Raw genomic sequence first — 12,102 nt, 5'->3', positions numbered from 1 at the left:
TTAGGGAGATTGTGATCTTCCTACTGATCTTTTAAAAAAGCAGAAACAAATGACAAGCCAAGAACTCTTTGTTGGTTGCCGTGCATATATTGATTAGATTCCTTAACTTTCACCAAAGGATTTTTACTTTGTTCTCAGCTTGTCTTGTTACTTGGCAACACGGCATATCTATCCCAGGGTGTCACCTCAAATGCTCTGATCTCTGATTTCTGTAATCATGTTTAGGTTTTTCTTTTTTCGTGTTCCTTGGCACATTTTTTTCTAATATGGAATGCACTTGACTGGTTCTTTGTCAGCCATTTGGAAGGTACCCATTCTTCTGTCTTAAATTATGCCAATTGTGCCTCAAAGTTTTTTTAAAAAAGATTTCTGACACAGGTTCATTGGTCTTTGAATGCATTGGGATTTTAAAATTATTATTGTTTCTATGTATTTTCCCAGGTAACTCAATGGCATATATCTCCCCACTTGCCCTCCAGCACAGCCTAGGCTCCCTGCTTCCCATAGTCTCATAGAGTGGGACATACTGTACCATGCAGACTACCTGATCCCAGATCAGACTTTGTTAAAGGCTCAAGGTATTTTTTCTCACTGAGCTGGGATTGGACTCAGCATTGTCCTTACTCAGGGTTCTAGGCATCCACCCTCATTCCACTGGAGTTGACACTTGAGATGAAACCAGTATCCTGTTCCTGCTCTAGTACCTTTCCCACACCTTCTCTTCCTTAATATGTAGTATTTGTTGCTTCTAGGCATATAAAATATTTCAGCAACTATTTGAAAATTAACTCCCATTCTCCCTCTTGCTCAAGTTGCCTAACTAGCTATGTCATTGGTCTTGCATGAAAAAAGAATGACTGAGAACCTTCAAGAGTTGCCTTTCTTTCCCTTTCACATCTGATTTTTAATAGCATCTGGGGGAGCTTTCTTATCATTTGGGGTAGAATTCAGCCATATTTCCTGAATGACGAAGTTGCGTTATTTTTATTTTATTTTATTTTAGTTTAGTTTAGTTTAGTTTAGTTTAGTTTGTTTATTTTGAGAGAGAGAGAGAGGGAGCAAGCAGGGGAAGGGCAGAGAGAGAGGGGGAGAGAGAGAATCTTAAGCAGGCTCCACACTCAGCACAGAGCCCAATGTAGGGCTTGATCTCATGAACTGTGAGATCATGACCTGAGCTGAAATCAAGAGCCAGACGCTTAACCAACTGAGCCACCCTGTGCCCCAAGTTGCATCATTTTAGATTCAATAAAAGTCACAGAATTTTCAGAAATGTTAAAATTAATGTCCTCTGGTGAGTTCTACTAGATCTTAGTCATAAAATCAACTATTAACCGTTAGCCTAGTTTCTTGTGTCCAGACACTGGGGTCATTAAAATGAGTGGCACAGCCATGGATGGCATCACCTCCTATATACAGATACAAGCTTGAATGTTCCTTTTGAGAAAATGTGTTAAGATTTCCTTGACATTTTGGCTTAAACCATCTGCCATACTATGGAATTAGAAAAGTAAAGATCTTGAGGTCTTGGACAAAGTCTTACTCATCTTAATGAGCTGCAGCTCTCATATGGTGGCATCTAGTGCTCGATAAATATTTGATGAATGAGTCAATGAATGATTGGAGTGTCATACTTTGTGGTTTGGCTTTAAATAAACAAGATCACATTATTTGGTTTATGGAAAATGACTTAATTTCATTGTCTCAATTGTCAGTACATCCGAGTTGCTCATTTTCTGGGACGGTAAGTAGAAAAGAATAAGATATATAGGAGTGGTGAGGTGAAGGCTCACTAATTTGTTAGTGGGGCTAGTGTCATAAGTCAGCTTTTTTTTTTTTTGTCTTAGTAAAATTTCAGAAAAGTCTCTTTTCTTATCTTTTTCTAAATCTGAAATATTATTTCTGACATCTGCAAATCTTCAGGGCCTCTTGTGGCATTGTCCTCTAGAATAAGAAAAATTAGGCCTCTTGGGTGGGGACATATCCTGTAATCTCTAGCTTAGTCTCTAGTACCTTTGCATTCTCCCACATGGCCTTGAACCCCATTTCTAATTGAGTGATTGTTCTTTAGTCAACATGTGAATCCTAAAAATTTCAGATTTGCCAATTGCACGTTGTATAGTCAAACCAAACCTTGTTTTATTTAAACACAATACACATATCCCTGTGGAAATTAGCAGAATTTTCTGCCCAAGCTCATGGTTGTTATCTTGGGGCATCTCTCAAGGAATGTTTGCCACATGAGTGAAGCCTTGTTTCTATTTTAACAATCTCAGCTTAGGGCCGAATCCTTGGGACTTCAATGTACAGCCATCAGCTGAGGTAGAAAGCATATGGTGCTTAGTGTCTAGAAACCATTTATGTCTGTTCTCGGAGCCTTGTTGCAGTCTGTTTAAATGTAGTTTTTCAAAATAGATTTTTAATGTTTATTTTTCAAATAGCTTGGATTTGCAACTGAAGAGAAAAGCTCTTAAAAAAAAGATTATATCAGAGGGGAAAAAGTTGCATCCAATGCTGTGTGATGGTTGCCATGGTGATGATTGAATGTAAATTTCAGTTTATGTAAAACCCTGCTAAGGTTTTGATTGGAGACCTGAGGTGAGGCTTGGTGTCAGTTGGTGAAGTGGCTAAAAAGCATCCATTAATGAGGGGGAGGAGGGAAAGACAGGATCACACAGCTTGTTCCCCACCCAGGTATCCAGTCACTGACTAATCTCTGAACTGTGAGCAAGGCGGTACAAATTGGAGCGTGGAACAAAAAATCGTGCCTCTCTTCTCCCTTGATTATTTCTCCGAGGGAGCTTCCTTAGAGAGGAGGCAGCTCTTGCAAAGTTGAGCTCCCCTGTGCTTGCTTCATTGATTTTAAGTAGGTATTTGATTGTGGGAAAGGAGATTCAAGCACCAGATATAGGAGCTGGGCGGAATGACTTTTGCAGGCCTTCCAGCCTCAATTTCCAATGTTTGAGTACTTGTACGCAGCAATAAGAAGGGGAAAAAAGGCAACAACAACAATGAAAACCAAAGCAAAACAAAAAAACAGAAGAAAGGTTAATCACATCGTGTTACCCTAAAGCTTTCAGGCATTAGAATTGTAAATCTACCTGGAAGGCAGGCGTTTTTCCACTTAAATTAAGTGATTTAATCTAAGAAGGAACAGTTATGGATTGGTGAGTAACCAAACTGATTACAAACTAGTTTGTTTCTCTCAATCTTATTCTTTAGTGCTACCTACTTAACTCTTTAGTATTTATGTGTAGTTGCTCTAATAGTAACCCCTCCATATATTCATTTATGATTTATATTGTGTGTGTATAATTTTTAGAGAGGGTAAGATTGAGAAAGCATACCAGTTGCTTTCCATTCATCACATCAAGTCCCTGGGCAAAATGCCAAGTTATTGCTGCCCACCTGGCTAATTGCAGACCAAAATAATGAAGACAGACATATCAATCTATGCTGTGGGCATTCAGGGTCATTTTCAGTGTACCGATTGGAGTTAGTGCTGTGCGTGTCCTAAGTGAAACTGGGAGATAACTGAATTTGCCTTTTGATAACCTTCTGGCTCTTTTTCCTTCAACCTTCTCCATGATGACTCTGATCAGCAGTCCCCTGATACAGCGCCTTCATATCCAAAGTCACCCATTGTGACTGTGTAAACACCCTTGTAGAGTCTTCTTTTTGCTCAACTAGAAATGCTCCAGTTTCTAGAACAATCTTTCTCTTCGACATTCCTTTTCAAAATCCTTTCTCCTGAGCCTAAATGTCCATCAACTGATGAATGGATAAAGAAATTGCGGTTTATATACACAATGGAATACTACGTGGCAATGAGAAAGAATGAAATATGGCCTTTTGTAGCAACGTGGATGGAACTGGAGAGTGTGATGCTAAGTGAAATAAGCCATACAGAGAAAGACAGATACCATATGGTTTCACTCTTATGTGGATCCTGAGAAACTTAACAGAAACCCATGGGGGAGGGGAAGGGAAAAAAAAAAAAAAGAGGTTAGAGTGGGAGAGAGCCTAAGCATAAGAGACTGTTAAAAACTGAGAACAAACTGAGGGTTGATGGGGGGGTGGGAGGGAGGGGAGGGTGGGTGATGGGTATTGAGGAGGGCACCTTTTGGGATGAGCACTAGGTGTTGTATGGAAACCAATTTGACAATAAATTTCATATATTAATAGTGACATCAAAAAAAAAAAAAAACCAAAATCCTTTCTCCAAAATGAGAAAGTAACTGAATTAATGGTTCTTTTTTTTTTTTTTTAATTTATTTTTCAGAGAGAGAGAGCGCAAGCTGGGGAGGAGCAGAGAGAGGGGGACAGAGGGTCTGAAGTGGGCTCTGTGCTGACAGCTGATGTGGGGCTTGAACTCACGAACTGTGAGTTCATGACCTGAGCTGAAGCCAGATGCTCAACTGCTCAACCAACTGAGCCACCCAGGCACTCTAATGGTTATTCTTTAATGGTCCTCTTTGGAGGAGGGGCTAGTAGATTGCCAGAGCCTCTGGTTTTAGATTTCCTGTCTAATTTTTCTCTGACCTGGAGGCATATACAGACATCAAATTTGTTAGGGGCTGAATTATTTCTCCCCTCAAATTCATTTATTGAAATCCTAACCCCTAGTAGCTCATAATACAATTGTATTTGGACATAGGGTCTTTTAGGAATAATTAAAGTAAGTGATGAGGTTTTTGGGGTGGCAGTAGGGTTTGTGGGGTCTGGAGCTGAAGGCCAAGAAAGAATTCTTGAAGACGTCTTTGGTTCAAAAAGGTAATTTTACTGAAGCATGGGGACAGGGCCCTTGGGCAGGAAGAACTGCCCTGGGACCAAGAGGAGAGACTAGCTTTATACTATGGAGTTGGGAGAAGGTAAAGTCCAGGGGAAGTTTCCAGTGAGATTTTCATATGCTAAAGAAGACTTCTAGGATAGTGGAGGCCTAGCTATTGTCAAGCGAAGGTTGTTTTCCCTCCAGCAAATCACTAGCATTAAGACCCTAGGGAGTTCCTGGAGGAACTCTGCCAGCCTCAAGTATTTGTCAATGGGTTGCAGTTTATAAGGAAATTTAGTTCTGTCTACCATTTCCTTCTGCCTTTGTTCCCCACATCACTATTGAGGGGTGATGGAGACTTCAGTCCAAGACTAAGATCTCTATCAGTTAACCATTTGTTTTTCCCCTTTCCTTTGTTCTTGGGCAGCCAGAACTGCCGGAGGAATATCACACATATCACACCTGGGGGTGAGGGAGGTGTTTGCAGCCTGCTTTATGCTCCCTCATCAGTAAAGGCATTAGGATGGGCTCTAATCCAATATGACTGGAAGAAGAGATTAGGATGGAGATAAGTACATGCATGTAGTAAAGACCGTGTGAGGACATGGGAGAAGGCAGCCATCTGCAAGCCAAGGAGAAAGGCCTCTGAAGAAACCAAACCTGCAGACATCTTAATCTTAAACTTCTAGCCTTGATCTTAAACTGTGAGAAAATATATTTCTGTTGTTTAAGCCCCCTCGTCTGTGGTGTTTGTTATGTCAGTCCTAGCAAACTGTAATGTAAGCTCTGACAGTTTTTCAAGTGCTTGCTTTAAGCTTTGATTGCAGAGGCATCCATTTCAAAGATGGCATCCATTTCAAAGATAGCTGTCTGGAATAAACACATTAATAAACACAGGACTAGATGAAGAGCCAGGCCACCTCCCCACATGGAGTCTCCTTTGTTTTAAAGATCTTGGTTGATTTCAACAACTGACCATTGTCTTTTCTCTTCCTGCTTTAAATTTCCATTCTTAGGTTTTAAATTCACCATTAAAGAGTAAGCCTGCAAAACCCCAAGGCCCCACCCTCAGCCCCAGTAAAAGCAGAACCCCAGGTCTGTGCTGTCTCTTTCTCTCTCTCCCCTTTCCCATGACCTCACTGTGTGGCCACAGGTGTGCTAAGTAATTTTCAGGTCTTGTAAGTAATAAAACTTCATTTTTTCAAAGTTTCCTGATGCTTATTGCTGAAGGGCATCTTGCAATCATAATAGAATCCGTAAGAGTCCATCTAATTGTAACATTGGTTTGGAAAGGGAGAGGTCGGTGGGACCCTCCCGGGGCCCAGGTGAGTGCCCCCAGGCATTTCTGGCTGACAGCATGGCTGTAGATAGTCTGAGACCAGCACAGAACACAAACTAATATAGATTTATAGACAGATAACATGTATAGATGTCTGGGTAGTCATTACACTGAGTGGCAGAAGCATTATTCAAAATTATCTTGGTCTAGTTCAGTAGGGATGATCTTAAGTTCTACACTTCGGTCCATAAAAAAAATTCAACTAGTGCAGCTTGGCAGAAATCCAGCGTGGCAATAACATGTGAAAATTAACTGCTGGTTACAGTTGACCACTTGACTGATTAGGAAGCAACAGTATGATGTTGCCATTAAAAGCTACTACGATATTAAGCCACAGTCCTACAGCTCCCCAGTCTTGGTATATTGTAATTTCGCTATATTCCACCAAGAATGGTGTTTCACTCTGGGTGCCACCCTTTTAGGAGGAAACTGGCCAACTAGAATATGTCCAGCAAAGGACAAGCCTGGGGTTTAGAAACGTGGATTAGCCATTTTGTGGAAGGGGTTGTGACTGTGTTCTGAGTTGCCCCGTAAGGGAGAACTCTATTTGAGGTAGAAATTCCTGGCAGGAGGGATGGATATTACGGTGGAATTTCCAACATTCTTTCCACCCTGGATGGTTAGTGAAGCCCGTGAGTGGATGGCATTCTCTTGGTGATGGTTATTATGCATATGATATCAGTTGGAACAGTCAGAGTGAAGGGAAGAGTTTATATCCCATGCTTGGGGGAATATTTCTCTTTTCCTCTGGACCTTTTTGTGGCTGAAATGAACCTGCAGACACCACAGCCGTCATGCTACCAGCCTGAGAATGAAGCTCATGCTGAAGGATGATAGGATAGAGAAATAGGAAGAACCTGGGGCTTTGATGATGTGACATAACTCTTATGGCAGCCAACCCTCAAATCTGCCCAAACTGCTGGGCTTTCTACTGAGAGATAAATGTCCTTACCTGTTTAAGGCCTTTTGAGTTGGGATTTCCTTTACATCCAGCAGAACCATCTTAACAGATTCTGCAGGGTTGTGCTGAAGATAAGGATGATCATTCATAGATGATCATAGATCATTTCATAGATCATTTGAAATGCCCACTGATGGAGTAGACAAGAAGTATTTGTCACTGTGAGTATTTAAATAGAGGATGACTATAATTAAAATAAAAATCCTTTATTTAAACAGTAGGGTTTTGCTCTAAATGATTCTTTAGTGTCTTTCAAATGTGGATGATCTAAGATTCAAAAATAATTCTTGTAAGATGTAAGTGACCATGAAGCTGAACCTTTTCTCAGGACATTTGCATTATCCCCAATGTGATAACTCAGATGAAGTTTTTATTAGTAGAATGTGGAGGTGGGGGAGGTTTTTGTGCATGAGAACCTTCCAGGTGCTCCTTGCCCACTTCATATGAGTGAGCATTCTTCTCTTCCCCTACAGGGGTCTGTGTCTGCCACCCCCACTTTTGGAAAATTGCTGAACCCTGACCAAAGGGGAAATAGACCATATTGTGACTGCTGGATTTGCAAAACACAACATACAAAGGGCCTCCAGTATGGAGAGGAAAAGTAAAAAACAGCAGGGTCTGGTGGCTTGCGAGCTGCCGGTGGGAGGGGCACAGAGGCTGAGGGGCATAGCCAAGTGGTGGACACAAGGGTGTTTGGATTACAGGGAAGCAGTTTCAATCTATTGTAACCCCTTTTGACACCCACCTTCTGTAGTCCATATTATAAAAATAATAGTTTTATTATTTTGACATAAAAGTTGTAATAGAAGATTGACTGTGCCTTAAAAGCAACACACTTTCTCCATTTGAATTTATCCCCGTGGCAGGCCATTTGCAAACACTCCTGTCTCCCCTCTGAGGAGATGTGAATCACTTGGGTAGATTTTTCTTGATTCGTATCTCAGTGTTGATTAGGTTTCTAGTGGTTCCTATAATTAAATATAAAATAAGAGTGGAAACTGTACTTTTGCACTCATGCCTGTGATTCTGAACCAGGAAGTGTGTTCTGATCCTGCATACCTTGTACTGCACTTATCCAGACTGGGTTTGTGGGGGAGAAATATTCCCAGGGGGTCAGAGGGCCACAAGGCCGGTGGGATGTCACTCAGAGTGTCAGTTCTGGACAGGGCCCCTGAAATCAGATTGTGTTGTCCTCCTCTGTCTTAACACAGAGGAGGACAACTGGGACTGCGAATGTGACTCATTGGGGCCAGGTGGTTAATGGATCGTTGATCTGAGGCTGGAAGTGTGAGAATGCCCAGGTTTTACTTCAGGGTATCATTTTTTAAGCATTTCGATTTGCAAGGACACCAAATCTGATTGATTTTTCAATTGATGAGAGTGATCGATGCAAAGGCAATCAAGGCAATGCAAGAGCCAAAGATGATGTGGAGAAGCTAATTACTAAGCTTGTAAGTATTTTTATGTGTAATGGGAGCAGAAGATGGTCCAGCCAGCATTTTTTTCCTGATGATGGGAATTCTCTGTCCTGGACATTGGGTATGCCTGGTGCCAGGTTGGCCCAGCACTTTCGTAGCTCTGGCTGAGGAACCAGAAGGGAGAAAGAAGCCACATTCAGAGCTGGGCTCAGTGTTCATGTTGGAGGCCATATGAGCAAGTGGCCAGCCTGTTTACTGCTGTGAGGCTTTCTTTACTTCCACTTCAGAGAGTGACCTTCCCTCCCCTCAGATGGGAAGGCCTAGTTCGTCTTGGTGGGGAAGGTTCAATGAGTTCCTTTATGTTGCACCCTTGACTTTCCAACCTCTGGCGGAAACAAGACAGCTGTGTTGGATTCTAGCTCCAACACAGAAACTTAACATTTCCTGAAAAAGTCTCTTTAAAACGGAAACTTATCATTCTGGAACATAACAGTTTGATCAGCTGTATCACACTGTTAATTATTAAACAAAAATCAATATGTTTTTAGCTTAACTTTGACTCTTTTCAGTTAGAAAAACTGAAGGTCATGCGGTCAAAGACAAACCCCCCCAGAAATCCTAATGTGTGGTTTTGGTGACCTTCTGGGAAATAGGAGTTGGTGAAAGACCTCCGAGGTGGTGGTGGCAGAAGTAAGAGGGTGGTTTCCTATTTGTCTGGGGGCTCCTTTCCTTGTTGGTTCTTAGTTGTTACTGCCACCAAGGCACAAGGGTCAGCAAGGTTGGGAGAGACCAAAGGACTTGGGCCACAACAGCTATATGTGCTTAGGTCATAGACAGCCCAACACGTGGACACTCTGTGACCCCAATCAGATGTAGGGGCCAGAAACCAGCAGTAGCCAGGCAATGACCACTACCAGAAAGCTGGCCAAGGTTTTAAGATAACAATTAAGATCACAGAGTCAAAGGCAAGCAAGGAGTCCCCCAAACAGGTGCTCAGAATGTATGTAGCAGTGCAGAGTCATGTTTCTCAGAGCCCGGGGTGATCCTGTTCTTGGGGAGAAGGTATGCTAGCCATACTTTCCTTTAGGGGCAGACAGCTGGCAGGGGACAGGGGATGACACTGCAGACAAACCACAGCAAGTGGAAGAGAAGAGAGGGGTGTGTGGCTATAGATGGATTCTGGCACGCTACAACCCGTCTTGGCTTCCCCTCCAGGAAATAGCCAAATGGGGAAGTCCCTGTGACCTTTCATTTGTAGACAAACTGGTTTGGTTGTTTAAATTGTGATTCCGCCTACCCATGGTTCTAGACTTATGTGCCTCGTCCTTTGTAGTAGGCTCACAAGATTCAAATACAAGTATGCAACAGTGGGGGCTGTTTTCATGTCCTAATTGTAAATAGAAGTACTTCATTGTTAATAGTAATAATAGGGAAATGGCAGCTGCCTCTTCTTAAGCACTTGCTATGTGTCAGACACCATGTACGACAGTAACAATCCTGAGAGATAGGAATTCTAATTTCCATTTTGCAAATAAGGAAAATGAGGGCTTGAGAGGTCAAATAACTTGCCTAAGGTAACCAGCAGGTGAGAACTGGGATTCAGCCTGGATTGTCTGGACCCTGAATCCAATGCTCTTAAGAACTACCATATATGTGGCAGCCATGAGAACGCACCTGGCAGACCTCCAGCTGAGTGCAACTGAGCAAGCGCCCCAGGGCTACATCGTGAACCCATCACGACATTTGACCAAGGCTCTGCTCCCCCACTGGCTGCTCCCAGCCAATGACTGAGCATGGCAGTCTGGCTCTTGGGAGACATGGAACTCTTCCAGTGGCCACCTTCAGCTCAAGAACTCCTTGAGAGGCTTGCAGAACTTTCCTTAGACTGCTCAGTGGTCTAGGATGCTTCCACCCGTCCCTCCTCCATCTTTATTTGGGCTCAGACCATGTGACGGTTTTCCCAGCCGCCACCACTTTTCTGCCATGGGTACTTTCCCTGCATGTTTAATTCCATTTTAGTGTTTGTTTCTCAGAAGACCTGGACTAACACAGTGTACCATGTCGAATTTTCAGGGCAGCTTGGTTCAGCCTGCTAGCATAAACTGGGGTGGGGGTGGGGGCAGACAATTTCCTGTTTTTCCAGATTCCGCACTAAAAGCCCCATGGCACAAAGCCCTGTATTGGTCCTCCCTGCTGTATTTTCCCCCTGATAGTTACTTAGGTGATCAATCTTATGTTATTCATTGATTCATCCATTCATGTAAGAAGCATTTATTGATTTTCACTATATTCTAGGCTCTGGGGATCCAAAGATGAATGTCAGGGAATCTGCCCTCAAAGGAATCACAGTCTAGTAGAAGAACAATTTGGTCAACAGATAAACAACATTAATTGCTAATGACTCTCCAGTGCTTACTCTCTGTCACGCACTCTCTAGGCGTTTTATATGAATCAAATCATATACTTATAATTACTATGTGAAGTAGGTGGTATGATTTTGTCCATTTGCACATGCGACAGCTGAGGCACAGAGAGGTAAGTGGCAGATGGGAAGTGGCAGAGTTGGGGTCTGAACGCAAGCAGAGCCCTTGCACTCACTCCTCTGCTACACCTGCCCCTGACCTTACCACCTGTTCTGAGAGTGTGACCATGCCTGGGGAGCGCAGGCTTCCCCCCGTAATAAAAAATCTCCATCGATCACCACAGTGAGAACAATCTCATGAGCAAGCTGGTGGGTGCAGGATGCCTGTTCTGTTGTGGAGATTCATGGCTTGCTGCCCGTGCCTGGGAGTAGCTGAGTCTCTGTTGTTTCCTGTCTCCTTGGCTACCTGGAGTATCCCTGGTCCACCTAACACTCACTTCCTGGGTCACATCTGATTGTCTGGCTCTGGACAGATGCAGAGGTAACACTCCTACTCATTTCTACATGGAGACTTGTTTTGTAGGAACTTTCATTCGGTAAATGAGTAGTAACAAAAATAACAAATACTTACCTTTGTCTAGGACTTTCAGTTTTCTAAGGGCTTCTGTGTTTGTCAATCCCAATAAGCCTGTGCCCAGGCCAGGCAGGTATAAATATTTTCATTTTAAAGGAGAGGGAATTGAAGCTTAGAAAAGTCATGATTACCCAGTCAATGATAGCAATGAGCAGTGGGACTTGAATCTAGGCCCCTGCAGTTTTGCTGACTACACTCTTCCAGAACCCCACCAGCAGCTGCATTTATGTTACTAGAAAATAGTATATAATATCTATAGAGCCATGCCTTTAGTAGCACAGGTTTTAATTACTAGGGTGAGGGGCAAACAGCAGCCCCTGGGCTGAGTTTCTATTTTGGCCCATTTGTTGTTGTTGTTGTTGTTTTTTTAATTTTTTAAATTTTGTTTAGAGAGAGGGAGGGAGGGAGGGAGGGGCGGAAAGAGAGGGAGAGAGAGAGAATCCCAAGCAGGCTGTGCACCTCTACTGCAGAGCCCGATGCAGGGCTTGAACTCATGAACCACGAGATCAACACCTGAGCCAAAACCAAGAGTCGGATGCTTAGCCGACTGAGCCACCCAGGCTCCCCGTGTAGTTTTTGTAAAGCTGATCGCTGAGAAGCATGCGCCCCCCTCAGCTTGA

At 42.9% G+C, this 12,102-nt stretch overlaps 1 protein-coding gene across 1 annotated transcript in view; it reads left to right on the top strand.

The window, feature by feature from the left end:
- The window catches only part of PIK3AP1 (phosphoinositide-3-kinase adaptor protein 1), a 117,847-nt gene that overhangs the window by 32,365 nt on the left and 73,380 nt on the right, over positions 1 to 12,102 (top strand). The gene's annotated exons all lie outside the window — the stretch shown is intronic.

Source organism: Panthera tigris, chromosome D2 (genome assembly GCF_018350195.1).
Source record: "Panthera tigris isolate Pti1 chromosome D2, P.tigris_Pti1_mat1.1, whole genome shotgun sequence".
NCBI classification, from domain to species: domain Eukaryota; kingdom Metazoa; phylum Chordata; class Mammalia; order Carnivora; family Felidae; genus Panthera; species Panthera tigris.
This window is presented reverse-complemented; position numbering and strand designations above follow the sequence as displayed.